Source organism: Balaenoptera musculus, chromosome 2 (assembly GCF_009873245.2).
Source record: "Balaenoptera musculus isolate JJ_BM4_2016_0621 chromosome 2, mBalMus1.pri.v3, whole genome shotgun sequence".
Classification (NCBI taxonomy): domain Eukaryota; kingdom Metazoa; phylum Chordata; class Mammalia; order Artiodactyla; family Balaenopteridae; genus Balaenoptera; species Balaenoptera musculus.
The window spans coordinates 130,484,842-130,512,003 of NC_045786.1; the positions used below are offsets into that span (position 1 = coordinate 130,484,842).

General features: G+C 38.5%; 1 protein-coding gene across 8 annotated transcripts in view; it reads left to right on the forward strand.

Annotated features, from left to right (window-relative positions):
• The window catches only part of FBXO34 (F-box protein 34), an 86,875-nt gene that overhangs the window by 26,003 nt on the left and 33,710 nt on the right, over positions 1 to 27,162 (forward strand). For 2 of the 8 annotated variants that reach the window (XM_036841887.1, XM_036841889.1), the window contains exon 2: positions 25,315 to 25,402. The exons of the other annotated variants lie outside the window; for them this stretch is intronic. The gene's annotated coding sequence lies outside the window, so the exon portion shown is untranslated. The remainder of the gene's footprint in view (positions 1 to 25,314; positions 25,403 to 27,162) is intronic. 8 annotated transcript variants of the gene reach the window in all.

Consider the following 27,162-nt stretch of genomic DNA (forward strand, 5'->3'; position numbering starts at 1 on the left):
ATCATGCCTAATTTTGTTTCATTTATTCCCCCTCTTCTTCCTCCTGGATTATTTTCAAGCAAATCCCAGGTATCATTTCATTTGGAGTCTAGTGCATCTTTAAAAGATAAGGACTCTTTAAAAAAAAAAGTCTATCTATCTATCTATCTATCTCACCCCCCTTAAGTTCCTTAATATCATCAGATATCCAGTGTTCAAATGTCTGGTTGTCTCAGATATCATAGTTTGAATCAGTATCCATATAAAGTCCCTAATTTGCAGTTGGTTGGTAATGACTTTTAAGTCCCTTTTAATCTCGAGGTTCCCCTTGCTGCCTCTCTCATTTTCTCTCTCCCTTGAAATCTGTTTATTAAAGAAATCAGGTATTATGTCCTTTAGAGTTTCTCAGAGTCTGGATTTTAATGACTCTATCCCTGGGGCTTAGCTTAATTAACATGTTCTTATGTCCTCTGTATCTCCTGTAAATTGGTGATTGAATCTGGAGGCATACTTCCTTATAGAATATATAATACATGCAAATGATAAAGGTTTAAAATGGTACAAAAGGGTATATATTGAAAAGTCAGTCATTTTCTCACAGTGTACCTTTAGGTGTCTTCCCCAGAAGCAATTATTGTGTGTAGAGTGAATGATATGTTTTTATTAAGCTGTTATATCACCAGTAAGCATACTAAATATACTAGTAATTCTGAAGATATAAAGATTACTAATTTGTACATTTTAGAATTTGATTTTTTTTAAATTTATTTTTAATTTTGTTGTTGTTGTTTGTTTTATTTGGCTGCATTGGGTCTTAGTTGCGACACGTGGGATCTTCGTTGCAGCATGCGGGATCTTTTGTTGTGGTGTGTGGGCTCCAGAGCACGCGGGCTCAGTAGTTGCGGTGCACGGGCTTAGTTGCCCTGCGACATGTGGGATCTTAGTTCCCCGACCAGGGATCGAACCCGCGTCCCCTGCATTGGAAGGCGGATTCTTAACCACTGGACCACCAGGGAAGTCCCTAAAATTTTTTTATATTTTATTGAAGTATAGTTGATTTACAATGTTGTGTTAGTTTCTGGTGTACAGCAAAGTGATTCAGTTATACATATATATTCTTTTTTATATTCTTTTCCATTTTAGGTTATTACAAGATATTGAACATAGTTTCCTGTACTATACAGTAGGACCTCGTTGTTTCTCTATTTTATATGTAGTGGTTTGTATCTGCTAATCCCAAACTCCTAATTTATCCCTCTCCCCTTTCCCCTTTGTTAACCATAAATTTGTTTTCTATGTCTGTGAGTCTGTTTCTGTTTTGTAAATAAGTTTATTTGTATCATATTTTAGAGCTCACATGTAAGTGATATCATATGATATTTGTCTTTCTCTGTCTGACTTACTACACTTAGTATAATAATCTCTGGGTCTATCCACATTTCTGCAGATGGCATTATTTCATTCTTTTTTATGGCTCAGTAGTATTCCATTGTGTGTGGGGGGGGTGTGTGTACGTGTACCACATCTTCTTTATCCATCTGTGGATGGACATTTAGGTTGCTTCCATGTCTTGGCTATTGTTAATAGCACTGCTGTGAACATTGAGGTGCATGTATGTTTTTGAATTATAATTTTCTCCGGATATATGCCCAGGAGTAGGATTGCTGAATCACATGGTAACTCTAGTTTTTTAAGGAACCTCCATACTGTTCTCCATAGTGGCTGCACCAATTTACATTTCCACCAACCGTGTAGGAGGGTTCCCTTTTCTCCACACCCTCTCCAGCATTTATTGTTTGTGGAGTTTTTAATGATGGCTATTCTGACTGGTGTGAGGTGATACCTTGATTTGTATTTCTCTAATAATTAGTGATGTTGAGCATCTTTTCATGTTCCTGTTGGCCATCTGTAAGTCTTCTTCAGAGAAATGTCTTTTTATTTTTAAAGAATCCATGATAAACTTTATTTTTAAAAATTTGTTTATTTATTTATTTTTGGCTGTATTGGGTCTTTGTTGCTGCGCGTGGGCTTTCTCTAGTTGGCAGTGAGTGGGGGCCCCTCTTCGTTGCGCTGTGTGTGCTCCTTGTTGCAGTGGCTTCTCTTGCTGTGGAGCATGGGCTCTAGGCACGTGGGCTTCAGTAGTTGTGGCTTGCAGGCTCAGTAATTGTGGCTCGCGGGCTCTAGAGCACAGGCTCAGTAGTTGTGGTGCACGGGCTTCGATGCTCTGCGGCAAGTGGGATCTTCCTGGACCAGGGCTCGAACCCGTGTCCCCTGCATTGGCAGGCGGGTTCTTAACCACTGCACCACCAGGGACGTCCCAGAAATGTAATTTTTTGATTGGGTTGTTTGTTTTTTTGTTATCGAGTTGTATGAGCTGTTTGTATATTTTGGAAATTAGGCCCTTGTCAGTCGCATCACTTGCAAATATTTTCTCCCAATCTGTAGGTTGTCTTTTTGTTTTGTTTATGGATTCCTTTGATGTGCAAAAGCTTGCAAGTTTGATTAGGTCCCATTTGTTTATTTTTGCTTTTATTTCCATTGCCTTGGGAGAGTGAGCTAAGAAAATATTGCTATGATTTGTGTCAGAGAATGTTTTGCCTGTGGTCTCTTCTAGGAGTTTTATGGTGTCCTATCTTATATTTAAGTGTTTAAGCCATTGTGAGTTTGTGTATGGTGTGAGGAATTGTTCTAATTTCATTGATTTACATGCAGCTGTCTAGCTTTCCCAACACAACTTGCTGAAGAGACTGTCTTTTCTCCAGTGTATAGTCTCGCCTCCTTTGTCAAAAATAATTGACCATAGGTGTGTGGGTTTATTTCTGGACTCTATTCTGTTCCATTGATCCATATGTCTGTTTTCATGCCAATACCACACTGTTTTGATTACTGTAGCTTTGTGGTATTGTCTGAAGTCTGGGAGGTTTATGCCTTTAGCTTTGTTCTTTTTCTTCAGGATTGCTTTGGCAATTCTGGGTCTTTTGTAGTTCCATATAAATTTTAGGATTATTTGTTCTAGTTATTTGAAAAATGTCATGGGTAATTTGATAGGGATCACATTAAATCTGTAGATTGCTTTGGGTAGTATGGCCATTAGAATTTAATTTAAATAGTGTATAAGTATATGATGCCGTTTAAGATGTGGCATTTTCTTTTTGGCGAAGCAGAATTTTTAAGGTGAGGTGGTAGCTAATTAGAAATTGTTTAAGCTAGATTCCTTGGCACTGCAGTGGACTACTCTTCACACAGTGAACAACATGAAAAGTAACCCCGTTAAGGGAAACATTAAAAAGAATCTTTATTAACATTATTCAATATCTGATACAGTTAGCTTTATTTTCTCAAATATGAAGATAGTGGAGTTCTGTGGTTTCTTCATGTAAAATGAGGGCAATATTTATATCAATGGGCTTTGGTGGGTCTTGAGTGAGAAAGCTCCTAGCACAGTACAAAGTGTGGAAGAGATACTTGAATGTTAGCTTCCTTTTCTATAAGCATGGCCATAATTAACCATGAGACTCTTCTGCTTAAGTAGAATATTTTGGGTACAAGATGGGTGGCCAGGGAAACCACACCCAGTTTAAAGGGTTAGGTTGGGTCAAGAGCAGGTCTGCTAGAGTGAGCCAGGGTGTACAATCTGAGTCACTTGGTCAGGACAGGTTGTGGAACTGCTGGTTAGAACAGGTGAGTTATGCCACATGTACCCATAGTTCACTACTATTTCTTGTGGTCTCTCCCCCCCACCTCAGCTCCCTCCCCAGTGGTTTTGCTGTCTGACAGACAGTACAGTTCAGAAGATAGGCATTAGATCAGTTTTAGGTGTACAGGAAGAACAGTGATTGGATTACTGGGAAGACAAGCAGCAGGGGGGGCCATGGGAAGCCAGGGACCAAGCAAGCTGACTGGCCAGAAGATGTAGATGTAGCTCTAGCTGCACAAGAGCAAGCTGGTTACAAAGTTATATGCAGAAAGTCTAATGAGAACAAAAATAGGGGAACACTTTCTGGCTCCTTAAATGATAGTTTCTTTCATGAGACCAACCTAAAAACAATTTACTGGTAAGAGTATTCCAACTAAGCTTCTAGGTTTGAGTTGTGGGACATCAGCTGGAGACGACTTTTGGATTTTATTTCTGTTTACCAGCTAGATCAGACATTTGGACCTGGGATAATGACCATCTGTTAATTTGCCTCTGCTTGATCATGTAGGAAATTTGTATGATGTTAGGCTAGTTAATAGGATAGAAATGTAAATGCCTTTGCTCACATCAAGTGATTCCGTAGTATTTTGTTTGGGAGAAAGTATAGAGATAGCGGAGTGTTCTCAAGGAAACTCCCTTTAGTTGTTATTTTTCTCATAGCTAGACGTGGGTCTGAATACTCTGTGACTAGAGTAGGCTTTATAATTAGAAAGTAGTGCAGGGACTTCCCTGGTGGTGCAGTGGTTAAGAATCCGCTTGCCAATGCAGGGGACACGGGTTCGAGCCCTGATCCAGGAAGATCCCACATGCCGCAGAGCAACTAAGCCCGTGTGCCACAACTACTGAGCCTGTGCTCTAGAGCCCGTGCTCTGCCGCAAGAGAAGCCACTGCAGTGAGAAGCCCGTGCACCGCAACGAAGAGTAGCCCCCGCTCGCCGCAACTGGAGAGAAAGCCTGCGCACGGCAACGAAGAGCCAACGCAGCCAAAAATAAATAAATAAATAAATTTTTTAAAAAAAGAAAGTAGGGCTAAGTGGTTACTTACTAGATATGGGAAACAAATTGTATGGTGTTTCCTGGGTTTAGAGAAGAATTGATTAAAGGATAAGAAATTGTTTTCCCTTGGTTGGCAAGGTTCTTTCTAAATCCAATCTAATAGTCTTTGGGCAAATATGTCCAAGTATAAGGGACTTGCCTGTGATTTGAACTAAATCTGTTTCCTTTTTCTGGTGAATAATGAAATAGTAAAGGGGCTAATAGTTGTCAGCTTGTGAAGGGATTCTGAGGCAAGTAAATCTTGCCACCACTGTTTGCTCCTAGTGTTCCTTAATTTAAGCAGGTAGTTTTATGTTCCTGTTCTAGAACAACTCTGAAAACAAATATACTGGATCAGAGTGGAGTGTAAGAAATAGTCAAGGACATTGTGCATTCATTGGCTGGAGTAGAAGGTACCCACATGGCCTACATTATTCTCATACAATAGAACAACCTAGTTAAAACAGATAGATAAAAAATATTTTAATGCGTATTAATTTCTAGAGTTCTTTAAGACCCTCCCCCTCTTTTAAGCACAGGCTGCTCATTCTTTTCGATAAAATTTATGTGTTATCATCATTACAGGAATTGCTCCAGCTGTTGAAAAATAATTATACTAGAGTGAGCACTTGTTTTGGTTTGCTTTGAACAAAGTAGACAACACCTATCTGCATGATTATAGTATCAACTGGGTATTTTGCTGAGTGATCTAATCCTCACCACAACTCTGAAATATCAGAAGTAGTGACTTGCCAAGGCCATAGAACTAAGAAATGGTTATTCTTAGAGTAGAGTCCAGGCTTTACTAGAAGTGAGGTGATATTTTGCTTAAAAATTTGTGTGTGTGGGGTGTTATTTAAGTAATTTACTGTATCTAAGGCTATGATATCATAATTTACTAACTTTTACCAGGTTTTAAAAATTAGAATTTGATAGCTGGGACAACACCCCCCTGTGCCCCCCAACATGGAGATAAACTAGGATTGGAGTCTCTAGTTTCGTAGGCGTTAGCCTGTGGGGAGCTGTTGGGAAGGGAAGAATTTGAATCCCCTTTCTATTTCTGTAGTTGTAAAGTTTCTGGAAGTTTTGGAGCCATGGGAACATGTTTTGTTTTTTCCTTATCCCCTTAATTTCCTTCTCCCTCATCTTTCCACTCCCACTCCCCAATAAAAATAAACATATGTGTGAAAGAGGGCTAAGGGTATTGTGAATCCAGCAGGTTCAGACAAGTGTTGTAAGTGTGAAGGGCAGGAAGCCATGTTTGCTAGGACCAAGTTACTGCCTGAGAAGAAATGTGTCCTTAGAGAAGAGAAAGCCTGGGTACAAGGGTAGTAAAGAGGGAGACAATTTCAGTCCCTCTTGAAGACTGTCATTCATGTGGATCCTATAGGGCTAATGTAAAGAGGAGTTGTCTCACTAGACTGATGGAAGCCCCTCGTTGTTCTGTGTCCAAGTGGATCAGAGGTATTTTCTTTCTGAACTATAGTGAGTGGTCTGTTGAGCACATAGGAGCTGAGTGTGGAGTCTTAAGTAATAGTCAAGCACATTGTGCATTCATTGCCTGGAGTAGAAGGTACCCACAGTGGCCTGGGTTGTTCTGACACTCTAGAATAGACAGAAGAGAATAACAAAAATGAAACAGTTCTGAGTTCCTTAAATTTTAGCAGTTTGTTTTGAGATCCATTTATAATAGTAAATAAATTTATAAGTGAGTTGAATCAACAAGTTTTTGCTGGGTTGCTATTGCAACTCTAATGGTTCCTTTCCCTACTGGGAATCCAGGTGGACATTTTTAGAGAGGGAGAGGAATTCCTCAGGTCCACACAGGGCGTGGCAGAGTGGAATTGGAAGCTCACTTCCAGATGCTTCCTCAGACAAAACTTGTTCCCTTTGGGAGGCTGCTGTGTGATGCCCACTATTCGGAACAACTAACAGTCCTGAGAACCCATAGCAGCACGTAGTAGGCGCTGAGTCGACAGACTTTGTTAATTGAGTAAATGATTCTATCGGGACACAAAAAGCAAGCCTTGAGGCTGGGAGGGGATCCTCAATCTTGTCTTCAAACAGGAGGTCTTGCTCCTTTTTGGTGTGGGTGGGTGAAATGGGGCTTGGGAAGGGAAGAGGTGCATCATGAATTCTTTTGTAAACAGAGGACAACGGGGTGTTGGGAAGAGGATGTGAGCAGGCACATCCCAGAAATTGAGCACAGAGGACTCAGTGGCTGGACCCTTACCTCTGCTCTCTCCGTATCACACTGTCTCCCACCCAGGACACAGGGCGAACAGCTCACCCAGGTGGACTCTTGAGAAAAGTACTTGATTATGTCACCTGGCATAACTGTTCACCTGGCATTGGTGATCTGCTGAAAAACATTTGAGATGTATCTCATATACCCCCATGAACTTGGGACTATGAATGTACCAGGGTCTAATACTACGATGGTATGAAATAAATAAACTTCCTCATTTTGCATTTAGGTTTTTCAAACTTTAAGTTTGAAAAGCATGCTGTTAGTCCTTTGGCAAAGCTCTCTGAAGTTGAACAATCTTTGCTCATGGAATGACTTCCCTACCACTGGAGAGGTTCAGGCTGTGTGATCTCTTAGGGGATGGGTTATAAAAATATATTGGTACACCTGAAACTTACATAATAATTGTATATCAACTATACCTCAATTAAAAAAAACACTATAGCTGTATGAAAGGCTGTGTTTTAAAAAGGCACCCCAAATGATCACATCCTAATATTAAAGCTGACTGTGCAAAAAGTAAATTAAAATAATAAAAGGGACTAATTTTTTCCCCACTGATTGAACCCAACAGTTCTTTTTTTTTTTATTTTAATAAATCATTTATTTATTTATTTATTCATGGCTGTGTTGAATCTTTGTTGCTGTGCGCGGGCTTTCTCTAGTTGCGGTGAGCGGGGAGCTCTTTGTTGCGGTGCGAGGGCTTCTCATTATCGTGGCTTCTCTTGTTGCGGAGCACGGGCTCTAGGAGCGCAGGCTTCAGTAGTTGTGGCACGTGGCTCAGTAGTTGTGGCTTGCGGGCTCTAGAGCTCAGGCTCAGTAGTTGTGGCGCACGGGCTTTGTTGCTCCACGGCATGTGGGATCTCCCCAGGCCAGGGCTCGAACCCGTGTCCCTTGCATTGACAGGCAGATTCTTAACCACTGCACCACCAGGGAATCCCCCAACAGTTCTTAAGAATGAGGCTGACATTAAAATCTCAGAGGGGAAAAAAAATATCATATTGAAAATAGGTAACCTTTAGATTATATACACATTTTGTTCATTTATAAAATGTAAAAATTAAAGATTTTCCCAAATCTAGAAAAATAAAACTGGGAAAAAGCCTTTAAATTTCTTCTTTTCTCATTCCTCACCCATGTTAGGTTTTCATAATCTAATCAATACCTGTGTTTCCCTCCTATTTGGAAATATGGTTACTTCGTACATAGAGTTTTTATTAAAAAAGGGGGTTCAAACCGCCTCTGCTTCCACCATCCAAATGTAAATAAAGCTTATTTCCATTGATTCCATTTCAGTTAACAACTTTTAAGTCCCTCTCCACTTACCAGGCAGTGAATTTTTTTTGAAAAGGATGTTTTTTTAGTGTTTTTATATACTCTGGTGGTATTTGCATACACATTTTATTTTATTTTTTTTATTTTTTTATTTTTTTTAAAATTTTATTTATTTATTTATTTATTTATGGCTGCGTTGGGTCCTCGTTTCCGCGTGAGGGCTCTCTCTAGTTGCGGCAAGCGGGGGCCCCTCTTCATCGCAGTGCGCGAGCCTCTTACTATCGCGGCCTCTCTTGTTGCGGAGCACAGGCTCCAGACGCGCAGGCTCAGTAATTGTGGCTCACGGGCCCAGCCGCTCAGCGGCATGTGGGATCCTCCCAGACCAGGGCTCGAACCCGTGTCCCCCGCATTGGCAGGCAGACTCTCAACCACTGCGCCACCAGGGAAGCCCTATTTTTAAAATATATAGCTTAATTCTAATTCATTTGTAACACAGATGTACTGCTGATTTGTTCAGCTAAAGCAAACACCAGTCAAAGGAAAACAACCCTTACCCTTTATTCCAGTCGAAATTTTTGGTAGATTTTATTCTTTGGTTTTCTGTCATATTCCAGGCTATTTGTGAGCTCTCCTGTTATTGCTAAAGTTATAAGAAACTGGCTATCTTGGGTGAAAGTGGCAGAATTTTGCAGCCTCAAATGAACTTACTGACTTACCATTTGCCCATTCCTGCACATCTTTTCAAGAAAAAGTAGATTTGCTAACATCATTGGACAAGGGGCACAAACAAAACATTATACTTTGGAAGATAGCGGCTGTGTTAAATCTTCGTCATTCTCTTTTGAAAATACTCAAAATACAAAGTAACACCAAAGAGGAGCTTTGATATCACTGTGGAGTTGAATGTCTCATTTGCAAACACTTTTAAGTAACCTTGTATTGTATATAATGGGCTTCTCCTATTAGCTTGTTTGACTATATTGGTGTCTCTTTTTTTCCCCCATTTATAGGGAAAATAAGTGTCTGTGTGAATGGCTCTATGAACAATAGACTCCTCTCACTGTTTTGTGTTGTCTCTTATCCATGGGCCAAATTTTAACTAGAAATCTATGATTCAAGTGATATAATTAACAACTTTTACTCTTCCCTTTATAAATCAACTATAAGGATCTGTATACCAAAGGATATTTGAAAAAAGTAGGAATATGAATTTGAACCTAAGTTTTTAAAGTTTACCTTAGAGGGGCTTATAAACAAATTTTTTCATTTGTTTGTTTTTTTGTTAATGAAACAGCTTAAACAAATGTTGATTCTGATCAGAAACTTAAGAAGAGACTTCAGAAGAGCTGAAATTTTAAGTGTTTACAGAGATAGCTCCCTTTTCCTGAGTGCTCACGAGCATTTTTTGCTAGGCACTTTACATGCATGTGTGTTAAGGACATAGAACAGGATTATTGTTGTCATATTATTACTAGACCCATGAGTGAGGTTTTTTTTTTTTAACTCTTTGGGAAGTTCTAATATGCTGCTAAGGTGAGAACGATTGCTCTAGGAAGATTCACAGATTTCTGGCTTGGGCCTCTGGGTGGATAGTTGTGATTTTTGAAGAGATAATATGGAAAGAAAGAGGCTTAGTTTGTAAATATGTGGTTGGGTTGGCAGTTGGAAATAGGATCTGAAGCCCAGAGGCAAAGTCAGTTCTAAAGATGAGGTGTGGGAGAATTATTGGCAGCTAGATGGTACTCAAAGTTAGGGGATTAGGTGAAACTGCCTTGGGAGAGCTTGCATGTAGAAGAGAAGACCCAGAATTCTGGGGAACCTTGAGATGTTTTGAGTGGGCGGACGGAGAGGAACCAGAGAACAAGTGTTCAAAAAAGAAGTAGCAACAAGGGAGTGAGTGATATTTCGGAAGCCAAGGGAGAAGATAGGGTCAAGTTATAGGGGACAGACTTGCATAGCATATGGTAGGTGCTCCATACATTTTTGTTGCAAGTAGAATTGAATTAGTTTTAAGGAGTCATAAGTTTCCACTGGATTATCAGTTAGGAGGCTGCTGGTGACCTTGGTAAAAATAATTTAATTGGAGTAGTATTTCTCCTACCTTACTGTGGCCTCTTCTTGGTCTCTTTTGTAAGTTTCCTATCCTAACTATCAGAGTTTTGTAGGGCTTTGCTGTAGGTCATTGGTTCTCCAAGTGTGGCTCCCCAGACTTGCAACATCAACATCAACTTGTTAGAAATGAAAATTCTCAGGTCCCACCCAGACCTACTGAGTCAGAAACTCTGGGGATGGGATCCAACCATCTGTGTTTTAACAAGCCCTCCAGGTGATTGTGATGCTTATGAAATTTAAAAACCAATATTTTAAGACCTTTTCTCTGTCTGTGCTTTCTCCTTAGGTATTTAATCTATTATCATGGCTTGAGTTACCATGCTGTATGCCCAAACTTCCAAATTTATCTCCTTGGTCCAGTTCTTCTGAGGACCAGGTCCACAGATCCAGCTGCATGTTAATTCATTTTGACTTTGATATCTCATAGTCACAGGGACTATTGTCCACGCAGATGTTCACACTAGAAACCTAAGCTTGATCTACTTTCTTACACAAATACTAACAAATTCTAACCACATTCTACTTTACTGGTTTATACACATAAATGAAATAGTGATAATATTAATAATATAATGAATAAATGCCTCCTAAGTTGTGTGAAACACGTCTTTCAGGAAGTCTTAATTCTCAGAGCTGCTAATAAGTGATCAACCTGTCTTGCTGAGTGTGACTCCAGAGTTTAAAGGTTAAAAGTGTTATAAAACAAGGTCTCTAAACCCAAGTTGAGTACTTCACCTAGTGCTCAACCAAAGAAACTTGTGTATAAATGTATAATATATCTGCTTACTGTACAGGATTGAATATATAAAACTAGGTCAGTTGTAATTAATTGATAGGCAATTTCCAGGAAGGGGGAGGTTTTTAAGTGTTAGAGTGTGGGGGGCTTTGGGGCCAGAATGCTTTTGGTTCAAGTCATGATAGCACCACTTGCTGTGACCTTGGGCAAGTTACTTTCCTCCACTATGCCTCAGTTTCCTTATCTGTAAAATGAGGATAGTAACTGTCTATACCTCAAAGAGTTGTTAGGATTAAATATAATAATTAAGGGTTTGGAGTAAGAAGTGCCTGGCACATAGGTAAAGGTTCAGTAAATGCAAGCTACATTATTACTATCTCTTCCACTTATTCACTGTACTCCAGCCATTCTTAAATTCTCTTAGCTACTAGTAGCCATTCAGACGTGCCATGCACTTTTATGTTTTAAAACGCTTATGCATCCAGGTCTTCACTAAACTCTCCTGATTCTCCACATTAGGTTAGGATTCCTTTTATACGTTTCCTTAATACCCTGTTTTTTAAAAGTAACAGCTTTATTGAAACATAATTCACATACCACACAATTAACCCATATAGAGTGTACAGTTCTGTGCTAGTCACAGAGTTGTAATCATCACCAAAATCAATTTTAGAACATTTGATTCAAGTCATGAGAGTACTCCCTGCTATCATGAAGATACTAAAAAGAATCCCTATACTCATTAGCAGTCACACGCATTTCCCCCATCCCTCCAGCTACTAGCAACCACTAAATCTACTTTCTGTCTCTCTAGATTTGCTTATTCTGGACATTTCTTCTAAATAGAATCATACATTATGTGGTCTTTTGTGTCTGGCTTCTTTCACTTACTGTAATGTTTTCAAGGTTCATCCATGTAGCACATATCAGTACTTCATTCCTTTTTATGGCTGAATAGTATTTCACTACATGAATATACACTATTTATTCATCAATTGATGGACATTTAGGTTATTTCTACTTTTTGGCTATTATGAATAATGCTGTTATGAAGATCCATGTACAAGTTTTGTGTAGATACATGTTTTCATTTCTCTAGAGTACATAACTAAGAGTGGAATTGCTGGATCATGTGGTAACTCTGTTTAGTCTTTTGAAGAACTGCCAAACTGTTCTCCATGGCTGCTGCATATTTTACATTTCCAACCCGAGTGTATGACAGTTCCAGCTTCGCCATATTCTTGCCAACAATTATTATCTCTTTTTGATTCTAGCCATCCTTAAGTGGGTGTGAAGTGGTTTTGATTTGCATTTCCCGGATGACTAATTATGTTGAGCATCTTTTCATATGTTTATTGCCATTAGTATATCTTCTTTGGAGAATGTCCTTTCCTCATTTTAAATTGAGTTATCTCTTTGTATTATTTGTATTTCTTTGTATTTTATTGAGTTACAAGAATTCATTATATTCTAGATACAAATCCTTTATCAGACATTATTTGCTGCAAGTATTTTCTCCCATTCTGGGAGGTTATGTTTTTACTTTCTTGATAGTTAAAATTAAAAGTTCTAAATTTTGGTGGAGTCTATTTTTTCTTCTGTTGCTTATACTTTTTGTGTCATATCTAAGAAACCATTGCCTAATCCAAGGTAATGAACACTTAAAAGTTTTATAGTTTTAGCTCTTATTTGTTTTATAACTATTTTTCTGTCTTCCCTGTTAGAATGTCAGCACCACAGGAGGGCTTGGATGATGCTTATCTAATTTACTTGTTGTTTGGAGCTTGTTTAAGTCTTGGAAAATACTAAGTGTTCAATAATGATTGTTAGTTATTTTGGAAAGGCATACTTTAAGGAGCTATTATCAAAATGTATTTAAACAGCCTAACTTGAAACACTTTTCTATTTTTTCTTTAAAAGCTAGGAACTGAAATATTGTATTTTGTTGGTGTTGCCAGGAGTTGTATTTATACTGCAGAGGTTTAGGAGACTTAAAATAAGTGTGTTTATTATGATTGCCTTCCTTAGTTCTCAGAACTTGTCTCTCTTTAGCTTACAAAATTGAGCTTTGTATCTGTACAAAATTGGGCAAATTGCATTTGCTTTTAGCCTTGGAGAGTTTTGTTTATTACTCTGGTCTCCATCAGTGATTCTAGAATAAACCAATGAGCAAGTCCCATGTTTCTAAACTTCTCTGTTTCCTTGTGATAAACAAAACTTTCATGCCACTTTCCAGGAGTCTGATAAACACCCGCAGTAGGTGTTGAAAGACAGATTCTCTTTACTGATTATTTCTACCAGCACAGAGAATCTTGTGGGGGTTTGCTACCACAGATTGTTACTCCCTCTTGTCATACTAGATACTGAAATGAGGGCTTTGGCATATATTAAATTCAACTGCTGTGACTTTCTTTCGAGGTTAATGTATACTTTGTCATTATAAAACTGCATACTTAATCTTTTTTTTTAATACATTTATTTGATTTATCTGTTTATTTTGGCTGCATTGGGTCTTTGTTGCTGCGTGCAGGCTTTCTCTAGTTGCGGTGAGCGGGGGCTACTCTTTGTTGCGGCACGCGGGCTTCTCATTGCGGTGGCTTCTCTTGTTGCGGAGCACGGGTTCTAGGCACACGGGCTTCAGTAGCTATGGCACTCGGGCTCAGTAGTTGTGGCACACGGGCCCTAGAGCACAGGCTCAGTAGTTGTGGTGCCCGGGCTTAGTTGCTCCGCGGCATGTGGGATCTTCCCGGACCAGGGCTTGAACCTGTGTCCCCTGCATTGGCAGGCGGATCCTTAACCACTGCGCCACCAGGGAAGCCCCTGCATACTTAATCTTTTGAGGAGGGAGAACTGACCCTTTGATAATGAGTGATTTTATACCTTAGACTATAAAATCCGTTTTTAGTTTCTGTTTTTTAGTGGATTGGTGTTATAAAGTAACTTTAAAATGAAAGGTATCTTGAACTGGTGCATTAACCAAATGTAGGTATATTGCTAGATTTTGGACAGAATCCTGGAGGAATATTCTTAGGATTAAGCTAAATCATGGACGGAAATACCATCTCATCTAACTTTTTTTTTTTTTAATGTGGGTTTAAGAAGGTCTCAGTAGTGAGTGTTTATAAAAAATGTGTATGTGTTTGTATGCATTAAACAGATTTAGGATTTTACATCGGAAAATAAATCAAGCCATCTGATACCTTCTAAGGATGCACAAAGGAAAGAATAGTATTTGGATTTATTGCTTAGTTACAGTGACATGTCTGCTGGTAAAGTGATGAAATTGTTTAATGAGTTAGTATATGTCTCAATTCTAATAAAATTGGCTATAGGTTTATGTTTATGCTTGTGATTTTAGCTTTTACTATGGTAACCTCCATTCTACCATTTAAAAATTTAAAAAGACTTTCCAGAATTGAGTGCTGTACTTTTTATATTGGGAATAGCAGATCATCTCTAATTCTTGAAACACCAGCCCTGAGTTTCCTTAATACCATCACTGTCATTCTCATCCATGAACATATCTTTCAGAATATACAAGTTTGGGTATTAATTAGACATAATTTCAAGTCATTTAGGGGAGTGGGGCTGGAATCTTTCAATGAATTCTTCTGTATTTCAATTTCCTTATACTCTCCCACCACTTTATTTTATTGTGAACTTGAATAATTTTATGTTTTCATATGATTTTTCTTTGATACATAGCAGTCAGTTTTATTGCAAAACAAAAGCACAAAACAAAATACCCCAAACTGAAGCTTCCACAAATGTCAAGCGATTAGCAGAGTTCCTGTACTTCAAAGTAGTGAGGGTGAGGTGAGGGTTTGATTGAAATGAATGATTTATTAGTTTTCTATGTTCTGTTCAATTAAGCTGTTTTTTCTTTTGACCTTTAAGTAGGTTCCAAATACATAAAACAGATTGAATTCATTTATATTTTCTTATTTTGCTTTAAAAATAATTTATTATTTATAATAAATAATTCAGAAAAGATTTACAGCATTATACTTGCTTTGGGCAGTTTTTTGGAATGCCATTTGGAGACATGAGATGTACCTCTGTTTTGCTTTTTGCAGTGCTTTGGGTAACTGCTAAACTTCTTGCATCGTTCTCACCGAATTTACAGGATAAGTTTAAAAGTATGGCCTCAGTCTTAACGATAAATGATTTTGCCTAAAGTCACTGTAAATAACAAATAATTTAGGTGGCCAACCTTTTATTTATTTATTTATTTATTTAGTTGCACCAGGTCTTATTTGCGGCAGGCAGGCTCCTTAGTTGCGGCAGGTGGGCTCCTTAGCTGCAGCATGTGGGCTCCTAAGTTGCAGCTCCAGGGCTCCTTTAGTTGTGGCTCGCCAGCTCCTTAGTTGTGGCATGTGAACTCATAGTTGTGGCATGCATGTGGGATCTAGTTCCCTGACCAGGGATTGAACCCAGGCCCCCTGAATTGGGAGTGCAGAGTCTTATCCACTGCACTGCCAGGGAAGTCCCGGTAGCCAACTTTTTTTTTTCTTTTTTAAAAATTTTTATTTATTTTCTTTTTTGGCCGTGTCAGGCGGCATGCGGGATCTTAGTTTCCCGACTAGGGATCGGACCGGTGCCCCCTGCAGTGGAAGCGCAGAGTCTTAACCACTGGACCACCAGGGAAGTCCCCAACCTTTTTTAAAAAAAATATTTATTTATTTAGCTGTGCCAGGTCTTAGTTGAGGCACACGGGATCTTTGTTGTGGCATGTGGGATCTTTTACTTGCGGCATGCGGGATCTAGTTCCCTGACCAGGGATCGAACCTGGGCCCCCTGCGTTGGGAGCGTGGAGTCTTAACCACTGGACCACCAGGGAAGTACCATCCCAACCTATTTTTATTGTAATCTTTTTTCTAGGTTTGGAGCTCTGTGTGAGGCTGGTTTTCAAAATACACATTTTAAAAAGATTTGTTAAAAATATGGGTTTTATCTACCTTGTGAGTTTTGGCAGAAATTTTCATAAATATTTCCTATTCTTAGAGCAAAATAGGGCAGTAGATACTGAACCTACTGAGGAGCTGCCCAAGAAGAGCTTAAACTCTGTGGGGTCTTTTAAAAACAGCATGTCTGAGAAGACACTCCCCTTTCAGTTTAGTTTGAGCAGTAGCTCTCTCGTACTAGCTATTAGCCTAAAATAGAAGTTCTAATTAATGCATTAGAATTGTATCTGAACATAATATTTCATAAATATGGGTCTTAAAAGCAACCTATTAAAATTGTTGTATAAAAGTTTTCACTGAATTTTATCCCTCATTTTCTTTCCATTTTACTACTAATAGTACTATGTTTGTGTATAAAGTTATGTTGATGTAATTATGGTCATATCATTGTTTAAGCTCTTTTTTGTCCCTTTTCTGATTTTTGCCTTGAAGCCAGTTAACAGAGCGTCAACTATTGTAATTAATTTAGATTGAATACATTGCTTAAAATATTGACATGCCACAATGACAGATAAAGTGCCGCATTTTAAACCTGTGTAGTCTAGTAGTACAGAGTAGCTCATTGTTTTATCAGATAAATTTAACATTCTAGCTGAAAGGCCTACTTAAATATGTGTGCATGTATATAATACATAGTCCTCTTCCCAATCATTTAAAAACAATTAGCTTATACTGTGCTTGAAAGTAAGCCATGAAGTTATGTGATTACCAGATTTTCAAAAACAATTGCTTAATGTTTTGAACTTCATTATGGTTAGGAAAACGGAGTCAGGAAAACCAGTGGGAGAATAATTTGTTTCCTGAGGAATAGAGCAGTAGAATAACCACAACAAACCAAGCATTAGGTTTTATGTTACTTATTGCCTTCATTCAGTTTCCATTTTCATTAAATGTTTGTGAAACACCTGGTTTTCTCTAGCGTTGCAGTGCCTATGTTTAAAGCTTTCTACTATAGTTGTTTCTACATAGTATCCTTTTGAAAATTATATGTCAAATCTAGTATCCCGTGCATATATTTTAAGTTTACAGATTATACAAGGAAATAATAAGCATCTTTGTGCCTAAAAAAAGGCCATATTTACATCTTAGTAAATGGAACCTTTCTCGACTAGTGCTTTTCAAATAGTAAAAATTTTTATTGTGTGAAGGAGGAAGGGAACTTAAGCATCGGCATTATGATCATTTTTTCCCATATCCTATTAGCTAATTCCAAGATTGTTTAATATGGTATCCACCCATTTCGTTTGGCTGCAACCTTTGCTCTTATGAAAGTAAGACTGATTGTTCTGAATTGCTCTGTATATGTGCTTTGGCACAGCATGAAGGTACCCTTAATAACATTGCCATTGTCTTTAAAACAGCTTGCAGCTATGACTACAAATAAACGGGTGTGACAGGAGGGCATGACAGATAATGGTTCTTTTTTCCACCCCTAGTGTTTAACAAATCTGCTTTGGACTGTGAGCCTTTTGTGTTTCCAGGACTACCTACTGTATTTTCTGTATATTGTTCCTAGTCAACTAAAATGTTTGCATATAACTTTGACATGTCTACAGTCGACCACTTTGAATTCTTTTTGTGGAGGCAAGCAAAACAAAATGTGTGGGAAGAAGTTGAGTAGCCTTGCCTCTATTGGCATTTTTTTCCCCCCACTTGCATACTTAAATATGAGCTTAAATTATTTTGTGTGACTGTTGTCTTCCAAATGTTTGTTTGCTTTTGTCTGGTTTAGAAATTTGGGAATGGCCTTTGGTTTTAATTCCCTTCCTTTTTCAAAGCACAGTAATACTATCTTTACTGTGGAATTTCTTTCTAAACATGGAAAAAAATTGCTGGCTATTTGATTGGCTTTCTTTTAGATTGCTGAGAGATTCTGCACTGACCATGAATTGAGGATATTATTTGTGTCACACTTTATTCTATTTTAAATAATTTTATCAAGTGACATTGAAACAGGAGGGAAGGGGGCAGGGCACAACCTTTAAAAGAATGACATAGCCATAGTACATGGCGAAAACTAATGAGAACCGACTAGGTCCAAGATGGCGGAAGGTTCGACTTCCAGTAGACCTTGAGCCTCATTATACACTCATTGTAATACATTAGCATGCTAAATGACACACCCACCAGCACCATGACAGTTCTAAGGCTAACCATAAAAGGCCAAAAAGTGGGCAGTGGCCCAATTCCTGGAAATCTCTGCCCCTTCGCCAAAATAATTGGAATAATCCTCCCATTCATTAGCCTATGAAATTATCCAGCCCATAAAAACTAACCAAACCATATTTCAAAGCTTCTTGCCTCTTGACTTCCAAGATGGCCCACACTCTGTCTGTAGACTGTGTTTCTCTCTAAATAATTCCACTTCTTACCTATCACTTCTTCTCCAAATTCTTTTGTGATGAAGCAAGAACCTCAAATTCACCAGGAACAATATGGGGGAGAAAGTAAATATCCATAATGCATAAATCAGAAAAGCTTCCTTACTGCTTTATGAGGTTATCTGAATCCTATATTCCTCACTGACCCTTTTAAGAGAAAGGGATTGACATTTAATTATGGCAGTCTCATATGGTTGTTAGTCTCATATGGTTGTTGTTTAATTATGGCAGTCTCATATGGTTGAAAAACGGAGGATCAGATAAAACAAGCAGTTTGCATAGAATTACAGGCACATAGCTTGTAAGAGTCTGACTCCAAAGCCAATACTTTTAGTTCTAAACATATTTTCTACTTGAAGTTGAACCAGGAGGGAAGGGAGCAGGGCACAACCTTTGAAAGAATGGCATAGCCCGAGGACGTGACAAACTGATTAGAACCAAATTGGTCCAAGATGGCGGACAAATCGACTTCCACTAGACCTTGAGCCTCAGTATATGTTCACTGTAACACGTCAGCAAGCTAAAATGACACACCCACAGGCGCCATGACAGTTCCAAGGCCGACCATAAGGATCAAAAAGTGGGCAGTGGCTGAATTCCTGGAAATCCCCACCCCTTCCCGAAATAGCTAGAATACTCCTCCCACTCATTAGCCTATGAAATTACCCACCCCTATAAAAACTGACAACCACATACCCTGGTGCCACTCTCACCTTCTGAGATGGCCCACACTCTGTCTGTGGAGTGTGTTTCTCTCTAAATGAATCCACTTCTTACCTATCACTTTGTCTCTCACTGAATTCTTTCTGTGATGAGACATCAAGAACCCGAGCTTCATTAAGTCCTGAAACCAGGTGTGTGATCTCAGTTGGAAGACTGTGGGTTTTGGCTGGGTTTGAGTCCCAATCTGAGGTGCACGGTTTCAAAGTGGCTTATTTCTAGGGTCAGTTTGTCTTTTGGGAAATCCACTTGATAGCATAAAATATTTAATGTTGTAAATAAATCAGAATTTGATGATATTTAAGGTGTACTAAGGAACAAGAATAACTTGCCTTTGATTTCTCATGGAATTAATTGATAATTAGCCTTACCTTTAAAGGTACTGCTATAGTATTTTAACATGGATTTTTAAATTTGGTTTTCACATTAAGATTCTTCCAAAGTTGGATTATTATCTTTATTTTACAGATGATGAAACTGACATGCAAGTTTGAAGTAAGTGCTAAGTATGTCTAGATGTGAGATTCAGGTTTTCAGGAGAAAACAGTGGTTTAAATTGAACTCGGTGATTTGGAGTGAAGATACTTCAGGCAAGCAGTGTCATCAATTCCTCCTTAGTTCCCTTATCTTTTAAATGAAGAGGTTGAACCAAGTGATCTCTAAGTGACTCTTTTTCGGGGGCGGGGGGAGGGGGAGCGGCCCCACACTGCGCACGACATGTGGGATCTTAGTTCCCTGACCAGGGATCCGACCTGCACTCCCTGCATTGAAAGGGCAAAGTCTTAACCGCCAGGGGAGTCCCTAAATGCCTCTTTAAATGCTCCAGAATGAGCATACTTTAAAAGCCTCAGCGATCCATGAGCTTGAATGAGAAAAATGTTAGATTCTTGTTTTCACTAATCTCTAACTGAAATGTACCATTTGCTTCAAACCACAGCCAGTCAGCAGTCCCTGTGACTTTGTCATCAATTGACAGTCAGATATTTTTATATTACATTGTAGTTGTTATAGATACCTTGAAAATATCATTTATATTGGTCATAATTTGGAAATTATGGTAGTTAATAGACTTGTCATTAGAGCTCACTATTTTATATATTAAACAAGAAGTGTATTGAATACTATATGAGTTTTAAATATTTTGATAACCGTATAATCGGTTTTCTCAGTGTATGTATTTTCGCTTTAAAAAATAATTCCAGAGTCTATAGTGTTTGCACACTGCCAAAGAAGTTTGTGGCATGAAAAAGGTTATATACCCCTGAGCTACACATTCTCCACTGTGACTACAAAATGGCCCATGTTGATTCTGGTCGATGTGAAAGAACTTTTGGACATTGCTTTTTCGGGGGGCTGTGTGTGGTTGGGGGAATCATCTCTGCATTGCTCTCTCACGTTTCTGGAATGAATGGACTATGATTATGTAACTTTCCATGAATACTGAGCAAGCTAGATAGACGCAAAATGGTGATGATAGAAATAAATGATCATCTCTGTTTTGGATATCTTTTTTTGCAAGAATTAAGTTTCTAAATAGTTGTTCCATTTGAGGGATATAGGAAAAGACCTTTTATTTTAGGTTATCTGCTGTTGATTTTCCAAGCCAGGAGGACTAGCTTGCCAAAAACAAAAGTTACCCGCACAGCACATGTACTGCACAAAATATTTCTGAAACAGATGATCAGTTGGAAGGCTGTATCACCTTAAAAACATTCGGGCATTTGCTGCTGAGTTTTTGTGTTGAGTGTGTGTGGTGATTTTTTTTTTTTCCCATTTTTCTTTTGTGCTTGCTTGACTCTTAGTAATTTACGTATTAATTGGTTATGAGAAAGGAAATAGTAAATTCTTCATATTAGTAAGAATTAGGATTATACACAAAACTCAATAGCCTAATTGGAACACAAAGACTGCTAGAGTTCTGTCCTGTGGTGAGTCGTTATTCCATTTGTAATACATTTATCTTTAGATTGGGTAGGGTGGGATTTGCATTCCTGAAGTTACAAAGAGTTTCCAGATTCTTATCAGTCAGTATTAGGAGTGACTGTTTTCAATGGTGATAATGAGGCTATTCCCAGGAGGAGACTTAGTCACTGGCAGAATTGTCAGAACCCTGAAATAGTTTGGGAAAACTTAGAATGGAAAAAACAAGCCTTTCAGAAAACAAAATGTGACAAAAAGAGCTGCTTTGGGGGGAGGGTTAGATGGGGATGGATGGAGGTGGCAAGAAACCAGATGAAGTTTCCTAAGGCCGAGAGCTATCTGGAAGCTGGAAGAGATGAGTATTATTTACCTAAAGCACTCTAGTGTGAACATGAAGTTTTGAGTGTCCTAAGATTAAGCTGGTTAACAGCCACTAATCTGGAAGTATGTTCTTTGTGTATATTGGCAAAGTTTAATTTCACTGTGACAGAAAAAGAAATTCTTCTGGTAGCAGCTTGTTTTTGTTGCCAGTCTGAGAAAAATTTAAGGCTTTTTTTTTTTTTTTATGTCAGAGGCATGTTTTTCTGGCATTAGGTATACGTGTGTAAGGAGTGTTCATGATCCTACAGGCCACATTACCTAGGCTAGGGTTTACTAATTAATAATGAAGACAAAATAATCTTTGCCATGATTAGGCAGAATGAAGATGAGAAATGTAGACCATGCCTTCAGGTATGTCTGTCCCACCTCAATTTTAAGTGCAAAAGGAATCTTTTTTAGATTAGGATTTCTTCATGGCTACCTGCCTGCCAACATAACAAGCTGTAAAACCTTGTTTAGTTTTCCTTAAATCCAGAAATGATTCTATACCAACTCCAAACAAATCAAATCACTCTTAAAGGAATAAGTGAAAACATGTGTAGCTGCTTGAGCTGGACTACATCTCTCTACAGATAGGCTCAGTTCTCTGTGCTAAGCAAATTCCTCCTTAAATATCCTATGCTGACCATGACCACCATCATCGTTCAATCTGGAGGTGCACAGAGGATGTGACAGCATTTACTTATCTGAACTGTGTTTTGTAAACTGACTATAATAACTTTACTAGCTAGATAAGAGTCAACCTGACAGCTATATAAGGAAAGAATAAAAACAAATGCTAAATGCTCTCCAGTTGTGTTTAAATAAGGTATCTTGTAATTTACATGCACTGAAAGCTTTTAATTTAGTGTCTGGAATAATAAAGATGTGAAAGAAATTGAATTTGTTGCCCTTAAAGGCACACTCTAGAGTTTGTTGTGTTTATTATTTGAATTTCTCACAGGGTTAAATGGAAAGTCTTTTTTATAGTGTTTTGAAAGAATGTAGGCTTGCAGAGGGAAACCCATTGTGAGATAGGGAGTCATTTGGTGTGAACTGCTGTGGTAACTCCTGGGAGGTAAGCTACCACCTTTTCCCGAGCTGGGCCAGGTTGGGTATCATATGATACAGGAATATCCCTAAATAATAGTTGGAGTATCTGTAAGATGATTATTAACTTTTTATTGTGCAAGTAGTAAATGTTGTAGAAAAATTGGAAATACAACAAATGAAAGGAGAAAAATTTCTTGTTGGGAAAACTTGCAATCTGAAAAAGGAATCATGAACTAAATCAAACTGAACTTCTGCTAGTTTTTCTCATGTTTTTATTTTGTATTTTTTTCTATCAAAGTGTTAAATGTGCATAGTTTAAAGATTCAATAGCTCTGTAAGACTTGTTTTGAAAAGCAACAGTTCTCCCACTTCATCCCCCACTTCTCCCTCTCTAGAGGCAAACACTTTAATTTCTTATAGCTGATTCTTACCTCTTTGTTCTTGCAGGGGAGTAAAAATTCTTCTTCCTACTCTACTCCTAGGTTCTCTAGCTAGGGCCCTGTAAATGGACTGACAAGAGACATACTAACAAAGGAAAAGCATACAAATTTATTTAATATAGGTTTTGTGTAACATGGGAGTCTTCTTGAGGAAATGTAGACCTGAAGAAGTGGTTTAGCTTGAGCACTTTTATATTGGGTTTGAAAGAGTAGAAAGTCATGGAAGAATGTGATAGGACAAAATAACATGAGCTAAAGTTAGTAAACTGGGGAAACAAAGCCAGTTACTTTGAATTTCTCTCTTTGTCCTTCCAGCTTCAGAAATGAGGATCCTCCCTTCCTCCAGGTATAGGGAGGGCATCTCTCACATGAGGGTCTTAGGATCTGCTTCAGGGTAGAAGAGAAGGTCAGAGAGTCCTTCCTGCACCTGTCCTTTCTCAGATTTCTTCAGCTTAAAATATTCACTATGCCAAGGCACCGTTATTTTGGGGTAGCAAGTTCTGAACCTTGTCATTCTTAATAGCATTCTTGTATTCTGATTTCTTAATTTCTCAGCTTCAGGTATTACCTCTTGATTTCCCATTATGGCAGATGAGGATTTAGTTCTTTTTCCACATCCTCAGGTACCGTTTTTGTTTTCCTGTCCTGGTATAGGTGTTCATAACTGCTTAGATCAGTATTCAATGTTTACACTGAATACTGGAGGTGGTCCAGTGGTGGTCCAGTGGTCCAGTGGTTAAGACTCTGCGCTTGGTGGTTCAGTGGTTAAGACTCTGTGCTCCCAATGCAGGGGGCTCGGGTTCGATCCCTGGTCAGGGAACTAGATCCTACATGTGGCAACAAAGACCTTGTGTGCCACAACTAAGACCTGGCGCAGCCAAAAAAAAAAAAGTGTGTATATATATATATATATATATACACACACACACACCACACAGATCATACACACACACCTTTAAAAAAAAAAAAGAGTGAATGTGCTATTCACAGTTAAGCCATGTAGTAATCTGTGAACACTTTTACTTTTCTATACAACTTTTGGTTTTCCCTGGAATTTATATTTTTCTTTGTTGCCTACTTTTATATTAACTCCTTTTATAGTTCAAATTGCAACTTGCCCAACTTCCTTCAGGATCTGACACTTCAGGTGTTCCATTAGCTTTCCATCTTCCTGAAGGTGTGCTCCCATCTGGACTGGTTGCCCACTGTTTTTATGCATACTTCTTATCCTGGGACTTCCCTTCACCAGCATCTTGGGGTTACTCTTTGCCTCTGTGTGTTGGATTTCTTGTTTTCTAGATCTCATATCTTCCTGTGTCTTACTTTGTCAGAATGTATTCTCCAGTAGCTGCCTGAGAAAGATTTATGGGAGTTTGATTTTTAATCACCTCTGAGACCTTGAATGACTGAATATGTCTTACTCTGTCCTTACTCTTAATTGTTTGTTTGGCTGGCTATAGAATTCTAGCTTGCAGATCTTCAAGGCATGACTTCATTGTTTTCTAATTTCTTCCATGTTACTTGCATTGCTCTTGAAGCTGAAAGCCATTAAGTTCGTGATTATATGATCAGTTCTTTATTTCTAAGTGTTTAAAATTGCACAATAATGTACCTTAGTGTGAGTTTGGTTCCCTTCATGTGCTGAGCATTTGATGAACCCTTTCAATCTGGGAACTGTTTTGTTGATGACTTTCTCCCTTTTTTCCTTTTTATCCCCTCTTGAACTCTTATTTTTCAGATATTGGACCTCCTGGACTAATCTTCCAGAATTCTTATGCTATTCTATTGAGTTTTTCATTTCAGCTATTACATTTTTAATTACCAAGAAAGCATGCTTGTGATCACTTTCTGACTCTCTCTGTTTTGTCTTTTTTTTTTTTTTTTTAGCATACTCTTCTGGCTTCATGTTTGTAATATTTTGTCTTATGTTTCTGAAAATATTAATGGTGTTTGTCTCCCCAGAATTTTCTTCTGCCTACATAGTCTCTATCAGGACTAGCTATGTACTTTGTAGGGCTGAGTACAGAGTGAAAATGTGGGACCCCTTGTTTAACATTATTAAAACATTCCAAGACAGCAAGAGCATAGCGTCAAACCTAACATGGAGCTCTTCCAAGTACAGGGTGTTATGTGACTGCCCAGGTCACACGCCTATGAAGCTGACCCTAGTCTCTCTCTCAGCTTTCTTTTTCTGTTTCTGTTTCTATTTTTCATACTAGAGATGTCTAACAACTCTTGGCTGTTTGCTAATATTTAAAAGTGGGATCCTAAGAAGCTGACTGTGAGCTCTGAACATGCAAGTAGGACTTACCAGTTGTGAGCTTTGAGGTAGGATGATCTGTCTGGTCAAATTTAGTTTGGGAACTTTTCAGTATCTTTATATTTTTCCTTGTAGACTAATCACTGGTCATATTCCCCAGAGACATCTCTTCTAATCTCCACTGCTTGGAAGTGAAGGCCTGGCTGTCAGCCTTTTGGGAAAGGTATTGATAGAGGGGGCTGGGGTCAGTGGCTACTACTAGCACATCAGAGACAATTGTTAAATTTTCAGGAACTTTGCGAGTGAGTTGCTACATACAACAATTATTAAAGGTTATGCAGATTTATAATTAAATGTTATATTAAAAATTAATAAGTACTAAACCCCCACCACTTTCGATGTATTGTATTACTTTTTTTTTTATTGTGGATGCTCTTGAGAGTATGTACAGTCTATCTATATGGTGGGAATACTATGTAGTAATAGACATCTCTTCTGAACTCTGCATTCAGTGACATCATTTGGTAGCTTGAAGCAGCTATACTAGTAAACAGCAAACATTACAAATAACTACACTTGTCCTCCCACCCCCCAAACCCCAGCCAGTTGTTAAACATTTATTTACCAACACACTATGGACTGGAATCTAGTACGTATGTTAACTTAAACTGCCTTCACCTTACCTGGTGATTCCTAGTACATATAAACCTCTGTTTATTTATAAACCTCCTTAGATTACCTTCAGTCTTGCAAGGGTGAAGGAAGGGCATTTGTCTGCCTGCCTGAGAGAGTGAAAGGGAATCTGAGAATTGCGTTTCAGAAAGATTTTCTGTTAATTCTTCCCATTTATCCCTGCTGAGCCTTTTGGAGAAGTATTCCCGGAAGCTTACCTTAAGATTCAGTTTTCTTGGGTCTTTGGGTCCTTTACCTTTTAATCATTTATTTTCCAGCTTTCAAAAATTTGTGGCTGTAATCGTCAGATCTCTTCATCTCTGTGGGTTTATATCTTTAAAAAAAATTATCCCTTGGTGTTTGGGGAAGGATCAGTGAATAGCTATGTGTTTAGTCCACCATCCTTACCCAGAAGTCTTGGATCTAATTCTTGAAAAAAATAGGTAAATAGATTCAACAGTTTAAAGGAGTTCTCAGCAGGCTTAGCCAGTCTCCTGTTGGTTTGCAAATCATACATAAATGCAGTCAGGAAAAAATTCTACTGATTCTAGAATACTTTTCATTTTCATAAAGGAAGAAGTAACCATCTGTAAGTAGATGTTGAACCAGATGACCTGCTGTAGTTTTTGATATGCATGTGTGGGGACATAAGGAAATACAGAGCAGTTCAGGTCACATAACGTTGGTATTACAGAGAAGTTGGAACCAGAGTACCTAGTTGTCTCAGATTCTGTAGCCATTCCAGTTGCCCAAGTGGCTGGATCTGGCAACCTGGTCACCTCATCCACTCTGCAGCAGACATTTATTGCTCACTCAGCTAGGTGAGGTCTTCCAATCGTGTGACTTTGTCTCCATTCTTAACTTCTTTTGCTCAAATTTAGTGTCCCGCTTTCCCCATTAGATTTGATGTGTTTGGGTTGGTTAGACTCTCATTACCCTTAATTTCACACCAGGCCACCTCATAGTCCATTAAGTTCTCCTTTGTCTATTGATTGATTGATGGATGGGTGGATGGATGGATGGATGGTTGCCTTAGGTCTTCATTGCTACGCACGGGCTTTCTCTCATTGTGGTGGCTTCTCTCGTGTTTTAATTAGAGAGTTTTTCCCCCTCTGTTTATGAGATACAGGTCAGACACTTTGTATGTGCTAATGGCTGGGGGGTTTTTTTGGTTGTTATTTGTTAATTTTTGTTTTTTAAATCCGTTGTAATTTCTGGTGATCTCCTGCCTGGGAAGAAATGCTTCTTTTTCTCAGGATGGCTCAGGGTTATTAGACCAGGTTTTTTCCATATGATTATATGCTCTCTACA